The 17,951-nt window shown below is 37.7% G+C and overlaps 1 pseudogene; it reads left to right on the top strand.

Moving 5' to 3' along the window:
• The first annotated feature begins 224 nt into the window (after positions 1–224).
• Positions 225–17,951, top strand: part of LOC129080675 (NEDD8-activating enzyme E1 regulatory subunit-like) — a 35,991-nt pseudogene continuing 18,264 nt past the window's right edge.

Here is a 17,951-nt window from a genome sequence, read left to right as displayed (position 1 = left end):
ATTATTAAACCTTCAAATATTCCTACAAAATATGACAATCAAAATCAAACCCAATATATACAGGCAGTCAGTGTCAGAATTTCATAAGAAAGTTTTCTATGAGATTATATCTTGAAGAATTTTGGAGGTAAAAATGAATATGTTATGCCAAATACAGTGAATTCACAAACCTGGACAAAGCCCATAGTTTATACAAAACTAAGAAATAGTGTAGTGTGTGGCGCATGGGGGGAGCACTGCCATGGGTCACCGCTTGTCCCTGGTCCAGGCAACAACTGCTACAGGGGGACAGAGGGCGTCACGGGGACCACGGCGCTCCAGGATCTGAGGGTTACCATCCAGGGCCAGCTGAGATGGGACTAGGGACTCCGAATCCCACGGAGCCTGTCCTGAGTACGTCAAGGACAGGGGAAATAAACACAAGTCATTGCAAACACTTCTCTGTTTGCCAGGAGAAGGGACATGGCACATCCCTCTAGTGGGGAGGGCCCAGAGTCCCTTTGTTCAAAGGCTTTTATTGAAAGGGATGCCAGTGGGGCCAGGTAAGAGGAATGCACAGGTTATCTCATTACATCAGTGTGTTATTGTTCACAGAGAATAGGTGATATTTTGAAGAAAACAAATGGCTGCAACACACTGATTTACATGGGTCCGAGAGAAGACTAGTAAACAAGAGAGACACTAAACTTGAGAGCATAGTAAACACAAGAGTGCCGAAGGGTATAGGGTTAGGGTCTGTGAATAATGTAAATTTCCTTCCCAGCATGAGCTGGCTAGAGCTTCTGAGGGAAAAACAAAGCACACTTTAAAAAATTTATTTTTAGGCCTGATTTCCCTGGGAACCGCCAGATCTGGTTTAGGACCGACTCCAGTATTGTTTTGAGCCTGAACCAAGTGGGGGAAGGGAGCTACCAAGAGACAAGGAGACTCCTTTCAGACAGAATGAGGACCCTGGCCATGTCCAAGCCGAGCCGAGGGGTGCGGGCCTTTTTGCCCTTTCTCCGTGTCCCCCAATTTCTTGTCTGCTTCCCATACTGATCGATGTCTGACTTAGGTTATCTCTGCATGAGAGAACTTACCAGTCATCACCAAGCGACCACCACAGGGCAAAGCAGAGAGGCAGCAGGGGAGACAAGTTATGTCTCCTCAGGGGCCTGTTTCCCCAAGGCCTCCTGATTGTTTCCAGCCTTGGGGCCCTGCCACCTGTCCTCGGGGTTACAGTTCCTGAAACCAGACAGGCTGTTTCCTAATAAAATAGGACATTGGATATTCAGTATGCCAGGTAATATAGGACTTTGAATGCTAACTTGAGAATTTTAAAGCTCATGTGAATATCAAGTGAGACTATTTACATTTGGAATTGTAGGCAAGAAAAGAAATAGTGTTTCAAGTGTATTTGATGATATGTTATTTGAGAAATCTTTATCTATTAGTTTTCAGTGCCAGATTTTATGACCAAAATGTGACTAAGCACTCCAGGAAAAACTCAGATTTTATAAATGAAAATGAATATATATCTTATTTATTCTTTTTCATATAAATTTCCTTTTCATCTAACTTTATTCAAAAATTTAAGAGGAGGTTATAATTTCTTAAATTTATTTCTTAAAATAAATGAGACAAACATTTATAAATAAAAGAATTAACATTCAGATTTCTATCGTAATATTGGGTGCAACCACATCACATAGCAGTGTTACCGAACAAAAGGACCCGTGGCGGGGGTGCCCAGACAGCTATTACCAAAACAATGACACCCTCCTTCCCCGAACCCCTCTGTTGTGGGTCCTTTGCTCGCCGCCCTTGGAATTATGTCTCTGAATGGCAGAGTTTGGTGAAAAGGAAAGGAACTATTTATTCAAAAGTTATACAGGTTTGATTAATGGCTAAATGTCACCCCTTAAACCGCAAAATCCCTTCAAAACAATCACCAGCACACACACCGTCCTGCCTTCTCCCCTTTTGCCCTATTAGGCCAGTCAGGGGTACCGTCCTTCAGAAGAAAAAAACAGAAGTCCGGGGCTCGGCTAGGCAGGCCTCTCGCGGGTCTCAGCACCATCTACTGCGTTGCGGCGATCTCCAGCTCTTAATCCATAACCAGGTGGCACCTTCTCACGGCCTACTAGCAAGAGTCCTTTCTCCCCTCTTTCTTCTGCGTGGACTTCACACCGTTCCCCAGAGTCTGTGTCCCTTTGTATCTCCTGCAGGCCCCCGTCTCTCTCTCCCAGCTACATTCTGTATTAAGTCTTCTAAACCGTCCTAATTAGCTTTGGTGATATGCCAAATAATCCTCTTTGCAAATGAGGAAAGAAGCTATCCTGTTATTGACGTGCTAACTGACTTCTCAATGGCCCTGCTCAAGGCTCCCATCCCCCATGGCAGCCCGCCCTGGGGTGGGGAGAATATATTTTTCTTGGACACCCCAATCTCTGGACTCTGTTACAAAATACTCTTTGGTAGGGGGGCCCTGGTTGTGCCCCGTTACAGCAGTTTGAGCTGCATATACTAAATGCACAAGCTAATCAGTTATTTTAGAAAATAATATATTAAACTATGGTTTATGCAAAATCTGAAAAATATATGAATAAAAGATCCTTCATCACAGAAAAATAAATATTTTATCTCATTCCTGAATTTTCTAAGTTTACAATACTAAGAAATGTATTACAGTCAAAGATTTTGTCAATAAAAGAAAAACTTTCATCTTAAAAGAATGTATTATTTCACTTTCAGGAGATAACTGGGTTAACTTTTAGAGATTAATTACTTTCCAATGAGAACCAGTTAGTTCTGTATGAAAGTACAAATAGATTCTAATTCTGACATTTATATTCCACACTGAGAACATACTGTGGAATCTCTTCTAGGTGGACATGAAGCAATTGATTGTGGAAATGCTGATGGTTACAAAAGCTTTTTGTTGAGCTGTTTTGTCAATCTGATTTTTTAATGGCATAATTATTATTTTATTTTCTTGACAGGAAAACATGATGTTCTTATTTTGAGGATGACAGAAAAATATTCCAATATTTGAGGATGATTTGAGAAACTATTTTCTCTACATTGAACCTAATCCCAACTCACAACCTCATAGCACGGTAAATTGCCATGTCCAGGAAATTCTATATCGGTTATCTGTGCAAACCCAATGACAATTTTATATATATATAAAGTAATTTACATAAAATATATAATGAAAATATAATATAAATATTAAAATATATACACTCACATATATGTAAAACAAAAGCAAATTTAAAAAGGCCTTGTGGCAATGGTGAAATAAATATGCTTTAAGCTGGGAAAATCTATGCAAATCTTCCAGTGTAGTTCACATGACCCTGGACCTCAAGAAAATTTTTATTTTCAAATTTAATAGGATAAGAATGTCTTTGACCACATTTCCCATGTCCCTTAGGGTATTTTTTAAATTTAATTTTATAATTATCATCTTTGCCAGGAAAATAATAGTCTGTATTAGCAAACTAGACTTGCATTATTAAAATAGTTAACTTTTTATTGGAATGTACATTTTGTGATTCAAACAGAAAATGCACATTTGCGCTTCTGATGGGTGTTTTGAATCTGTTTATCTTGGCTTGTTGACATGTTAATGCAGACCGTGCTTTTTCAGTCAGGCCCATGATTTCTGTTTGAACTCCTTAAAAAACTGAAAGACAGTGGAAGCAGCATAGGCAAGTGGAAGCACAGCAGCTCGAGGACATTTAGACCTGTTGGGGATGGCACTCCTGGCCACCAATTGCTGTGTCACTGTGGCTTTCAAGAAGATACAATATTTGAAGGGTGACTTAAACATGGACAATGGATAAAGTTTTCTCTGTCCCCCAATCCATCTCTAGTGATCATTTAGTGTTCCTCTTTTTTTTTTCCCCTACATGCATTTGCTGACATTTGTTTTTTTGAAAAATTATTCATCCCCTGTGGTGTTGCCTTACGAGGCAGGGTGTGAAGGCCTAAAGTGTTAACAGCATAAACCAAAATTCTAATTTCTTCACTGCATCACCTTGACAGAGAACAGGAATACGACCTCATCTAAGCCTTCTTAATCATATATTCTCTTCCTGGAATTTAAATGAATTTAATTCCTGGAATTGGTTTTAAAACCAGACATTTGTGGGCTCATCTTTCCTGTGAAGGACTTAAGGGTTGGAGCGCTTGATGTGAAGCACAAAAATGTTCTGTATTTTTGAGATACTTTCTATTTGTGGGTCTCCATGCTTGGGTGGAGTGGTGATTGTTGAGACCATGTCTCTGTCTCTCCTACTTGCCTTGATGCTGCCCTTGTAGCCTTTGTTTTAGAGGCTCTGTTCATCCAGTTGACAGGTCTTTTTCAGGGGCAACTGTCCAATATATAGATGTAAATCCATTCTGTCTATGGGACGAGGTGAGTTAAGGGTCTTCTTACATCACCATCTTGAACGATTCCCCATGAATTTTATAAATCATTTTCTTTGACAGCTCTAGTAGGAAGATTTCTTGAGAAAGGAAAACTTATCTAATTTACACACACCAACATATTAGAAGGTGATAGCTATGAACTCTGCTTAGATTATGAAAACTGTTATCTATCTTTCCTTATAACAACCTTCTAGAAAAAACTATTACCCTCATTTTACAGATAAAGAAACTGAAAGTTGGAAAAATCAAAATGGGCTCAAGGTTATAGAACTTAGTCACTAACAAACCCCAAAGTGGAACTTAGATCCGACTGATTACAAAATAAGTAGTACTTTTTTTTTACCTTTTTAAAGCAAAGATTCCAAATATATACAAAAGCAACATAATACCATCATCTTCAAGAGCTTTCCACATTTTGCCATTCTAGTTTTATCTTTATCAACACCTTATTTCTTCACAATCATCTATTTTATAGTCAGTGTTCTATATTAACAAGAATATCGAAGGATTATCAGCCACTTATATAATAATGTGAATAAAAGTTCATGATTATATTTAGATTATGCCTGTAACATTTAATGAAGAAAAGAGACTTGAGGGATAATCACCAGAGGTCATACTGTTTTGCTACACATGTAGCACAGTGTTTCTATCAATAGAGCAAGGTTGTCTCAGAAACAGTAATAGTAAAAAAGATTATACAGGGTGGGCCAAAAATAGGTTTACAAGTGTTAGTATGGAAAATAATACAATTATTAATAAATAATAATACAAGAATAAAGTCTATGATTCATATATTCACAACTCTAAACTTACCTTTGCCCCACCCCGAATTCTCAGTAGAGGTCAATATAAAAATGCATATCACATTTATTTATGCAACATGTCTACTTATTCCTAATTTACATATTTGGATTATTCCTACAAGACTATTGATCAATATAACAGCTACAACACCTGTAAAGGCCAATTTTCCTAATACAAGGACACGGTGATGAGCAAAATAATTTTGTTGGTAGCATGCAATGCCCAATGTTCCTTGTTGATGCATCACGGTTTTATATCTTTATTCATAATTGGTTATCTTTATCTTAAATCAAATTACTATTGAACAATTTAGGACTTAATTTGCCAGAATGTATTTGTAAGCACAAAGTTTACATTTAAATACTAAGAATTATGCCTAAAGATGTTAAATTATTACACTTGAAGAAGTGAGCTTAAAAATTGGAATATCATTGTGATTTGTTTGCACAATGTACACTGCATAGAATATCACCATTTATTGTCCTGTGACTGTTTTTACACTGTGCAGAAATTCAAATTTCTAGAAATAATCACATTTATTTAAAAATATGATTAATAATCTCATTGACATATCCATGATTATACTATACAGCATACCGCATACACACTGGCATTTACTGATCCTCTCTATAATGCATTTAAACTTCACAACTAATCTAAGCAGTTTGGTAATAATTACCCTTTTTTTATTGTTGAGGAAACTAAGACTAAGAAAAGCATAAGACTTACTCAAGGTCTCATATCTAGCAGCAAATGTTAGAATCAGAAAACCAACTCAGGTCTTCCTAAAATCTGATCTCTTATTGTGTCCACTTTCCTTACTTTTATTACCTTTCAATCTTGGACAAATTAAATTATCAAACCACATACACATTAAATTCTGAAATACACCCTGTACCTGTGCACTACCATTCATTTCCATCATAAGTATTTTACTTTGGGACATATCATCTTTACCTGAACCATGTACATGGCATCCTACCTTGTCCTCATGTTTCCTGTTTCATTCCCTCCAAACTTGCCTAAATATGGCCAATTCCTAAATCATAGTTCTGTAATGGATGCCATTCTCCTTTTCTTTTCTTTTTTTTTTTTTATTTTTTTTATTTTATTTTTAATTAATTTATTTACTTTTTAAATACATTTGTCTCTGCCTTCCCCCCCCTCTTTCCCTTGCCCCCTCCCACCTTCCCTCCCTCAGCTCTTCCCCTTTGGTTTTGTCCATGAGTCCTTGCTATATGTTCCTTGACTTTCCCCTTCCCTTCCCTTTCCCTGCCCCCCCCTTCCCTCTTGTCTCTGTTGATTTCTTTTCCTTTCAGTGTTGCTGGTCATATTTGCCTTGCTTCTTTGCATTGTTGGTTAGGTTCCGCTTATAGGTGAGATCATATGGTATTTGTCTTTCGCCCCCTGGCTTATTTCGCTTAGCATGATGCTCTCCAGTTCCATCCATGCTGTTGCGAAGTTTAGTACTTCTTTTTTTCTTTCTGCTGCATAGTATTCCATTGTGTATAAGTACCATAATTTTTTGATCCAATCATCTACTGATGGGCATTTAGGTTGCTTCCAACACTTGGCTATTGTAAATTGTGCTGCTATGAACATGGAGGTGCATAGGTTCTTTTGTATTGGTGTTTTGGTGTTCTCAGGGTATAGTCCCAGCAGGGGAATCGCTGGATCAAAAGGCAGTTCCATTTTCAGCTTTCTGAGGAAATTCCACACTGCTTTCCATAGTGGCTGCACCAGTCTGCATTCCCACCAACAGTGGACTAGAGTTCCCTTTTCTCCACAGCCTCGCCAGCACCTGTTGTTTGTGGATCTGTTTATGATGGCCATTCTGACCTGTGTGAAGTGGTACCTCATGGTGGTTTTGATCTGCATTTCTCTAATGGCTAGTGATGCAGAGCATCCTTTCAAATGCCTCTGGGCCCTCTGTATCTCCTCCTTAGAAAAGCATCTGCCCAGGTCCTTTGCCCATTTTTTGATTGGATCGTTTGTCTTCTTGGAGTCAAGTCGAGTGAGTTCTTTGTATATCTTGGAGATCAAACCTCTATCTGATGTATCATTAGCAAATATATTTTCCCAAATGGTTGGCTCCCTTTTCATTTTGCTGATGTTTTCTTTAGCCGTGCAGAAGCTTCTTATTTTGATGAGGTCCCACTTGTTTATTCTTTCCTTTATGTCCCTTGCTTTAGGAGACGCCATTCTCCTTTTCAAAAATATTTGTCTATTCATTGTCTTTCCAATTGCCAGTATCAGGGGTGAATGTTAGAATAAAAGTGCCTCCAACAAGTCTTAGTCAGCAAATGGATTTTTTTAAAAACCTTGTAAAAACATTATCATAGCATGACATTAAACACCTAACAAATTGTCCTGCAATATTTCCTACACATACTATCTGTAGTATGTAGAAAACATACTATCTGTAGTTTTTATTATCTACTATTTTCCCCTTACTTTTTACTCAGCGATACTTAAAAGAGACTTACAGGCATCTCACACTACGCACCACGTTAAATGCACGTGTTCTTCGCTTGCTCTTCTGTCTCCATTTTCTCAGTGTAGAACTGTTGCAGGAGAAAGGACACCATTATATTTCAGGTATTTGATATTTCCACATTCAGAGATAGTAAAATGAAGAATACTTGGTCCCTGGTCAAAAATAAAAACCTATTCAAGGTTTGGGTTTTCAAGCCCAAACACAGCCAGTTTCAAAGGCTTTACATGGCAAGTATCATGGGAAAAATCTACCTTCTCCTCACCAGACTTAGAGGATAGCCAGTGCACCACAGTCATTAAGGGGAGCTGTGTCAAGGATCCAGGCCCTTCTGGCTGGTTATATTATTTTGCACATATTTTCCTATACTTAGTGCCTTCCATAAATATAGAACTCTGTCCTTAATGCTCTTTTTTGTTCTTACCCCTCTCCCATAAAACCAAAACATTATCTTCCTATAGCATTTATAGCTTATGTTTTTTCCCAGGTTTGTACTATCTCATAAATAGCTGTGTATATAGGTTATGGCATCTTCTAGGAGCAAACAGACATGAACATAGTATATATAACATTAAACACAATTTAAGTGTGTGAAACTGACAGAGTAGGAGACATTAGGTCATGCCATGCCATAAAAATCATGACATTCCATTTGTCCTGTGAAAATTTAAAGTTCTCAAATCATTCTTTGGGATGGAAAATCTATAACAAAATAAGTAGTGGTTAATCCAATGCCATATGTTTTCTACAGAGTTTAAAATTTCTAAATATATCTCCTATATTGGAAAATATACCAGTTTATTAAAGTACCACTGCTCAGTGACATATGCAATTAATAAGTCTCTATCAGGCCACTGAACAAAGAAATTCCTAAAATATTTAGTATTTAATAGTTAATAAGGCAAACTACCAACCCACTGAACCATTTCTACCAGTGGCATAGGTGTTTTATCAAGATTTAAACTCACTCATCCTTACTGGCAATGAAATAGAAGCTAAAATCACAGAAGTGATATCTTCTGTCTTGTTTGCAGCTGTTCATGCTCTGCTTTGTTGCTTGTTAAAATCCAGAAGAATCTCTGAGAACACTTGTGTTCTCCTTTTCTACAGAAACCTAACGAACATTCTGTCAGTCTTTTTTAGATTTCTCCCCAGCTGACATGCTGATAAATGATAGCCTGAAAGACTGACATAGAAATATAAACCCTATATATGTGAAAAACAGAAACAGAATGAAAATAATCTTTGTGCTGAAGGCAGATTGAATAATAACGTGAACATTCTTCTGAATGCACATATTTTGCCAGAAAAGTTCAGCCCATGTGAAAATCTGAAGCCTAGAATGCCTGTCCTACATTTATTCCCAAGTTGATCACTCATCTTTTATCTCTATGGAAGACATCTACTCATTATTCTCTATGAATACATGACATTCTTTTCAGTGGCAGAAGACATTTTATCTGATTTATTTCATGACAGACTTAGAACTTCAAAGAAATGATCTATATTTGATTAAAAGATTGTGTTAATAGTCCACCTGATTTGTTTCTTTCTAGTAACTGCCTTATAGGGTTGTTTCTATAGAACACACATTAAAGCAGGAATTAGGGAGGAAAGAGCCAAAATAGTTCTATCTTAAACTCTAGTAACAAACAATATCTGATTATTGTGCTTTCATCACCTGGAAATGACTTGCTATTTTAATTTAAGTTTTTCTCTTTTTTTGGTGGGGAAACTATTTTCTACTTGCTAGGCGCTGTATTTTCTATTTTCACTGTGTTACAGCAGTGAACAAAATAAACATGGTTTGCCCTTATGAACCTTGTTCATATGGGACTACAGAATTATACAAACAACTTTAAAGGTAATGAATTAGTTACAACTTGAGTAAGTATCAATTTGAAAATGTTGAAGAAGCATCAAGATTATAGAGATGAGGTCTGTCTAGAAAGTATCCAGCCATGTGCTATGAAAAAGAGAGACATTTATTGAAGAAGACACAAGATACAAAAAACATTGTACCTAGGGCAATGATGTATCAGTCCTCTTCAAAGTAAGCAACCTGGGACCTCACACAGTTCCAGTCACCATCAGCTACCCTATCATATTTTCCTGAATCTCATTGATGGTCTGAAATCTCTTCCCTTTCAAAGATGATTTTAGTTTCGGGAAAAGCCAGGAGTCACAGGGCACAAAATCTGGGCTGGACTGGGGGCTGAGACACATGGGTGATTTGATGTTTCACTAAAAAACTCAGCACAAGACATGATGCATGAGCAGGCACCTACGTTGTTGTGATGTAGTTACAGTCATCAGTTGCCCATAGCTGTGACCTTCTGAATCATCTGAATAGTTTCCATGGAGGAACTTTCAAGCTTAATGCAAAATTTGATGCAGGTTCGTTGCTGTACTTGCTCAGTCATTTTGAATGTGATGGCCACACAGTGCACATGCTCACTCAACAACCTCTACTGCCCCCATTGACCAGTACAGTGAAGGTGTCATTTTTCACGCACGTGCACTCCAGTCCACTCTCCTGCTTGCTGCCAGGTTACACTGATGTCACGCAAACTGTTTTCCTTAGTTAACAATGGTTAGGCTTTTTCCAGACAATCTTCGTATATAGCATCTGGGCTCAAGGGGTTTTGAGGAAAGAAGTGAAATTTAAGTAATATAAGAGATACACTTTAGCTTGGAAAGAATGATCCAAGTGAAGAAAACAACACACATTAAAATTCTGCTGTGGGTCCCTGGCCCATGTGACTTAGTTTGTTTGAGCATCATCGCACTGATCCCATAATGGAAAGGTTTTGGGTTCAATTCTGGTCAGGGCATGCACCTAGGTTGTAGGTTCAATCCCCGGCCTGGGCACAGTCTTGTGCAACGTCTGGTCTGGACACAAACAGTCCCTGGTTCAGCACTGTTCCCTGCCCTGGTGCATACGGGAGACAACCAATACGTCAGCGTTTCTCTCTTCTTTCTTGGATATTTTTCTCTCTCCCTTCCTTTCTCTCTGTCTAAAAGCAATGGGGGAAAAAAAGTCCTCTGTGGTGGGGAGAAGCTTGATAGAATTAAGAAACAGAAAGAATATTGTGTGATGAGATCATAGATAGGGAAGTCAGGGCAGGCAGGGGCCTGTGAACCTGGGAAGAGATGTTAAAATATTTTGACCTACAGAAGAAAAGCTATGGGGAATGCTGAAAGCCTCTAAAGAAAGAAATGGTGGTATGGAAATTGGATTGAAAGAGATAATAAGGGGAACTGGGAGAGGAGGTAGCAGGCTATTAATAGAAAGGATAATAGAAAGGTAGTAGAAATGAGAAGAGAGAGAAACAAACTCTTGTAAAAACCAAAACTAATAGGATATGATAATTAATTAGATACAGGGGTAAGGTAGGTGATATTAAAGGCAACTTCAAAGTTTCTTAGCATGAGTGATCATTGTTGTTAAAAACAATATATTTATATCAGGTGGAAAAAATCAGATTGTGAAATAAGATTTAAAAGAATCAAAGATCTTACTCAATATCAAGTGTTATGGAACTTAAAGAATACAAGTCAAGATTAAAGCAAGGAGAAGTCAGGTCTTCTAACGCTATCTGATTCTTCTCTTCTGTGTTGGGTGGAATACGGGCATCAGACAGGTCTGGGTTCAGATTTCAGGCCTGCTGCTTACTTGCTGTGTGACCTTAGACCCATTACTTAACTGCTTTGCATTTCACTTTTATCATGAGTAAAAACCAGGAGGACAATGTGAAACTTCTATCATTGTCTTAAGTAGTATAAGCAAAGATGTTCGCAGTATTAGACATCTGACAGTGCTACAGGTCTGCCTTTCTGTCCCCCAGCCCCGGCTGCCCATTCCCTCTCCATCTTTCTTTCTTGTTTCATTTACTTCAATTGGGATTGAAATAACACAAATATATACCTATATATCTCTTCAACGGTTTCTTCCTTTTTAAAATAGGAACATGATTGATGTATCGCTTTCCCAGAGATATGGCCAGGTATAAAACAACTTCTTATCTTTACAGAGCTGGCCTACAGGGCAATGCATGAGTTCATGTATTTTTCTAAACATGATTTTTTCAAATGAAACAATGCTTGGGAATAGGATCCTCCTACATCTTGTGTCAAATTGAACTTTAAGTTAACTTTCTTAAAGAAAAGTAAATTTTTAGATCCTGCTTTGCTTTGTTCATGTAAGTTAAAGTCAAAATATAGTTTGACTTTATAAAGCATGGATATAGGTGTAATGAGGTACAGGATGGTTGTTTCTCCATAAGATTCCTTTTATTAAAAAAAAACATTAAAATACTCAACCTTAAGAACTGTGCAAAAGAGTAAAATCAAACAGTAGGCACACTTCTTCAAAACACTTCTGTCATCTTAATTATGTAAAACTTCAACATCACTAACAAACTACCTATATCAGGAAATTCAAGTAATGAAATATGCAGTTTGATTAGGAAAACATGCACAAATTCATCTCCTTCAATATGCAGCTCATCCATTCAATTATACAGAAGACCTAGGGAAGGGTACTGCTGGGCCTGTCAATTATGAAATGAGATGAACCGTGAAAGCCTCTTTATCAAAAAGATTACACTCCCTATTTCTTACATACATACCTCCTCCAACACCTTCAGAATAGCCAGTTTATTTTGACAATGGACTTCAATCTGCCAAAATGTAATAACCTAACTTGACACAGACGAGGAAACATAGAATTGTAAATTAGCCAAACTTTGTTTTATTAATTACTATCTCTTTGCATGAAAACAACACACAATAACATGTGGGGGGTGGAGATGAGAGGACGTCATCCTTTCTTTTCCCCAATAACCAGCAGGACTCCTTTGCCGTGGGAACAAACAGGCTTTGGCGTCATTCGAACAAATTTGAATCACGATCCCACCCCACACTAGCTGTGATACCATGGTAAGTTAATGTATGTAGAGTTTTCAGGAACTTACTATGTTAAGGAAGAGTAAAATTAAGTAGTAATAACAAAGATCTGAAATGTCAATATAAAATTTTGACATTAAAACAAATAAGCCCACAAATAAAACAGAATGTTTCAATACTGTTGCAGAAAAAAGGGTGGGGCATTTTAACATCCAAAACAGTGAAACAATCCAATTTTATAGTAAGTGATCATTCTTTAAATGGATAGGGGAGGGCAGGTAATAAAAAGAGATTGACTCATGGAAATGTCACTAATATGTAATTACTTATATCGTTTTTCCATATCATTTTTCTATGTCTCTGGGCTGGGGAAGATTTCATCCCATGTGTCCGTGGACCAGTGGTCTGTGGACCAGTGCTTGGAAAGCACAGACAAAAATTGATGTGTCTTTTATTTCTCATTTGTAAAATTAGAATGCTGCCAATTACTTTCTAAACATTGGCAGAGAAGTAAAATGAAATAATGGATGCTACACACCCCTGAAAAAGATACAGTGTCCTCTTTATTGAATTAACACAGTTAAGGAGAAAAGGAAAGTGCTCAATCCAGATCAGAATTATTTACTATTTGTTTGCTGTATGAATTTGGGGAAATAAACGCATGTTTCTATAATAGGCTAAGTTATACCGCCCCCTCCTGCAAATAGTAGAACGTAATATTCAGAACTTGGAATTAATAAATGTTAACTTCTTATGAAAAAAATGGTCTTTGCATATGTGATTGAGTGAAAGATTTCGAGATATGGAAATTAACCTGGATTTTCCTGGTGGGCCCTAAATAAAATCCCAAGTGTTCATACAAGAGGGAAGAAGAAGGTTTGACACACACACGTGCACATATGCACACAGAGGAGGCAGTGGAAAGGTGGAAGCAGAGACACATTTACAGATGCTGGCCTTAAAGACTGCAAGGATGAAGTCACACACGAAAGAATGCAGAAAGCCACCCGGAACTGGAAACATCAAGAAACGGACTTTCTTCAGAGCCTCTAGAAGGAGCACAACTCTGCCCACCCTTCAGTTTTGGCCCAGTGATGCCGATTTCCAGCTCTGGACTCCAGATTGTGAATAAAAAAAATTCTGTTATTTTAAACTACTAAATTTTGTAAGAATCTGTGATAGCAACCTCAGAAAACTGATACATATTTTTTTTAAGATGATTAAATAAGTTGGTTGAATATTCATGTCTTAAAGAAAGGGTGTAAGGCAATGGAAGGATAGCAGACCTTCTCTACAAGGTACACTTTTCCCGAGGAGGCTGGATGATTTTTGTTGTAATTCATACACATCTCCTCAAAACAAACTTTCCATTAAGAGATGACAAGGCTGAACGCAGACCTTCCCCTTTTGCCTGAATCCGCTGACAAGGCCAGACAGATCATTTATCCTTCCAACCCTAGCTACTTTCCCATTCTTTGTTTTAAGAGCAATTAACTAAAATGAGAACTCTTTCCCTTGCAACTATCGAGTTACCACAGAGATAAACATTTCCTATTTAAACAACTATAAAACAATAACAGCTTCAACCACTCCTCCTGCAACTTGTTTACCTGTCCGTATAGAAGTTTCAGGCAACCAGCCTGCTGACACGCTCTTATCTTGGGTTGGCATGCTCTCCCTGCTGCAATAGCCTGAATAAATTCAACTCCATTGTCTGGTGCACTTTGTCTTTCTCAGAAGTTATGTATCAAAATAAAATTTGTAATTAGAGGGATTTGTGAGAAAAGGCCCTGCTACTGAATTAGCAGCTTCTGAAAATGAAGTACATGTAGTGGTTTAACAGTTATTCTTGGTACATTTGGAGTTTGAGCCCATGTTCCCTGCCTCTTGCCCTAACCTCATTATAGGTATTAATCACTTTGTTCTACATTGTAAGAGAGACCAGTTAGAATACTAGAACCTTTCCCTGGTACCATTTAAAATATCAGCATAATTAAATCACATTCATAATTATTAGGCAAGCAGAAATTCTAACAGCAAAAACAACTTGGACGTCAAAATTACAACTAAGCTACAAAACAGCCATCCTTTAGGACCACCTGAAAGCTAGCTGAATGGAAATCTACAACTAAGGATTTAAAGAAGGAGCCATATCAAAACAGGTAAAAGAAGTAGAGATGCAAAACAGCCTGGTCCCACACTCACATGTGGCAGATAAAAATTGGGAAGGATATCTTGGCTATGGAGGACACTCATGAGGAGCAAGGGGTCCCAGCCCCATACTAGTCTCCTCAGCCCAGGGTTCTAGTTCTGGGAAGAGAGGTCCCCATAATTTCTGTCTGTAAAAAACAGCAGGGATTAAGGCTGAGTGAAATGAAATGCTTCTGGAGTCCCAGGCAGTTCTTCCGAAGGACCCTTGCACAGACTTCTTCAGACTCACTCCCTGTGAGCTCCAGCATTGGGGCACTAGCTTGAAAAGAATCATGGACATACAGGGAGGAACTGAAATGTCTGGAATCAGGGCAAGAGCTGGGGGTGGGGGCAGCTTTCTTCCCAACCAAAATGCTTGCAGAGGCAATTGTTGCTTTTCTGAGACTGGCCACCATACACCCACAGAGCCAGTAGATGGGCACCATATCTGGTCTCCATCAACCTGGCTCACGCTGTGCACCCTGCTCTGATGATTTCCTGAGACCGCCCACCCCGTCCAACTTGCAAGCTCAACCAAGCTGTTTCCAGTTGCTTTTCCTTACAAATGGACTATCTTGGTTCATGCTTCAGACTTTCCTGAAATCTCTCAAACAGCATCATACGGCCTTAGCATGCCCTGTACCACTCGGTAAATAGCCCTAAGCCTGGCACTAGAGGCACCAGGCCTTACTTAACAGCTTGGCCTCCACTGGGCACCTCTAAGCCCAGCACAATTGTGCACTGGGGTGTCCACCTAAAACTAATAAAATGCTGTATGTCAACAGTAACTAAAAAATAAAAAATAATTTTAAAAAGCTGAAAAATGAACTACCTGCAACACATTAAAAACCAAAACAAAACAATTTTCCAGTTCTCTCTGCTTATTTATTTGAGAGAGGGAAGGGGTCATAAGTTTTATTGTTTTAATAATAATACCTTTTATACATTTAAAAAATTAATCTTTTCATACTGAACAACTATTAAGAAAAAGTAATAAATTGGATTATAATAATGAGGAATAAAGATGTTACAAAATGGAAAATGAGATGTTAATCATAGCCATGACCGAAGCCAATTGAGAGCCAAGAACATGAGTGGTAGTAGGTGAGGGGCAAGGGTGAGGCGTGGCGGGGGATAGTTCATACAGGTTCTAATATGGATTGTCCTGTGGCTGTCTAGGTGACTCCAGGGAAGTGACAGTACTCATTTGTAAAGTTAAAATCTCTGATCTCTCTAGGTTAAAAATGATGAAATGTTATTCAACAAACATTATTGAGCACCTGCTAGGCAAGGATATCTATTGGTAGACGCTGAAATGAATGCTCAGATTCTTATAGTTCATGTTCTCAAATTCCTTTAGTCTACTTCAAGTGGAAAAGCCTTATACAGGTAGTTGAGTAGATAAAGCCTTATACAAGTAAATCAGCTAGATGCTGATGCCAGCTGTAACAACTAGATAAGCCAAGTATCATGGAGGCAGAGAGGAAGAAGCCAATATGTACCTTAAAATAATCAATTAGATTAATATATATGTATATGCACTTTCACTTTTCACAATAACTTTAAATGTTGCCTACTTTTCGCTTTGCTTGTATTCCTGAAATAAATATGATTACTATTTTTAAGACATCAGTAAGAATTCCAAAGAGATCATAAAAATGCAATCACATCGCTGCATTCTCTAAATTCATATGTTACAGGAGGGCAGATGTGAGAATTGATACTTGATGGAAAAAACACAGCATTTTGGTCCAGAGACCTCAGAAACTATCACATCTACAGTGTATGGGGGCAAGACTGCCTCTTCTTGAAAAATATCTCAGAAGTGAGAATACTCTGTGTGAAGCCAATCTTTTCAGGTGATTCCATGCACTGATGAATTTTAGCCAGACTGACAGTGGTATATAGTCTCTGTGACCCATACAGCAGGAAATGAATGTCTTTTATTTTTTTTAATCAAATATCTGCCAACAATCTGAGTTTGCAAATGCAACACAGTGAACATGGAATAATAGCAAATGAGGATTTTACAAATTATTGCTGGTAGTTTTAATTTGGAAAAAGCTGGCAGGATATTCTCTTCTCTGCTTTAGGATGCATTTTCTGCTCATTCTCTCCTATCATTTTCCCTAGACAATGCCATGCTATGCAACAAACTCCCCATGGTCATAGGTGTGAGCAAGTGCAACACAAGAAACTCAGCATGAGGTCCCAGTGCTAATTAAAACCAGTGTTGCTTTTCATTTCCTCAGTACATATTTTTTTTTAAATGTGTTTTACGCCTAAGTGTTGAAAACATTGCAAAACCTATTTAAATCAAACATTAAAACTCAATCCCTAAATTAAAAAGGATTGCATAATTTAATTCTTGCTACATTTTTAAACAATAGAAGGCTCATTTATTAGCTGAAGGAAAACGGGTTGGAGCAGGTGCATCCATTCTGTTTTCTGTCACTTCAATGTTATTACATAAGCGATATTGCTGAGATTATTCACCCATTTTAGAGTAATTAGAACATATCCCAAACTAAAAATTTCACATTCCTTTAAGGTCTTGATCCATTTCAAGTCTTCTCCAATTATTAAAGAGAAAGCACAGGTAAGGTTTTGTTTTTGTATTTAGTTTTTTTTTTTGTTTTGATTTGTTTTGTTTTGTTTTGTTTTTTAATGGCCCTGCAGGATTCCAGACTTTGCAAAGTAGTATGTGGAACCCATGAATATATGTAAGATAGAATGTGTATCTAATAAAAACCTAGGAAACATTATCATGGTTTAGATATATTAAATATCAAGATTGCTAAGCAAGATTTTTTTTTTTTTGAGAAGAAGCTCGTAACTAGTGACAACCCTAATGTTTTAAAAGAAGGCATTCAGTGTTTATCAATAATGAGTATTCTGGGTAAATTTAGAGAAACCAAGAAGCAACAGTTTCTATAACTCTAAACAGTTTTATACTTTGTTCCTATAAGCTAGAAGAAAAGAACAGAATTAGCTTCTTTCTGGTGGAAATTCATAAAAGGACAAGTAGAGTTCCTGGCTAAGATTACTCATACTGCACTGCTTAGCTGGTGACCAGTAGGAGTCAGAGACTTCTGCAGTAGTCAGAGACTTGTTTAAGCAGGACTGTGCTTCA

Source organism: Pteronotus mesoamericanus, unplaced genomic scaffold (genome assembly GCF_021234165.1).
Source record: "Pteronotus mesoamericanus isolate MK-2021 breed Mesoamerican mustached bat unplaced genomic scaffold, CSHL_Meso_final contig_90, whole genome shotgun sequence".
Lineage (NCBI taxonomy): Eukaryota > Metazoa > Chordata > Mammalia > Chiroptera > Mormoopidae > Pteronotus > Pteronotus mesoamericanus.
Note: the sequence above shows the minus strand (reverse complement) of the source record. Positions and strands in the feature narration are given on the sequence as shown.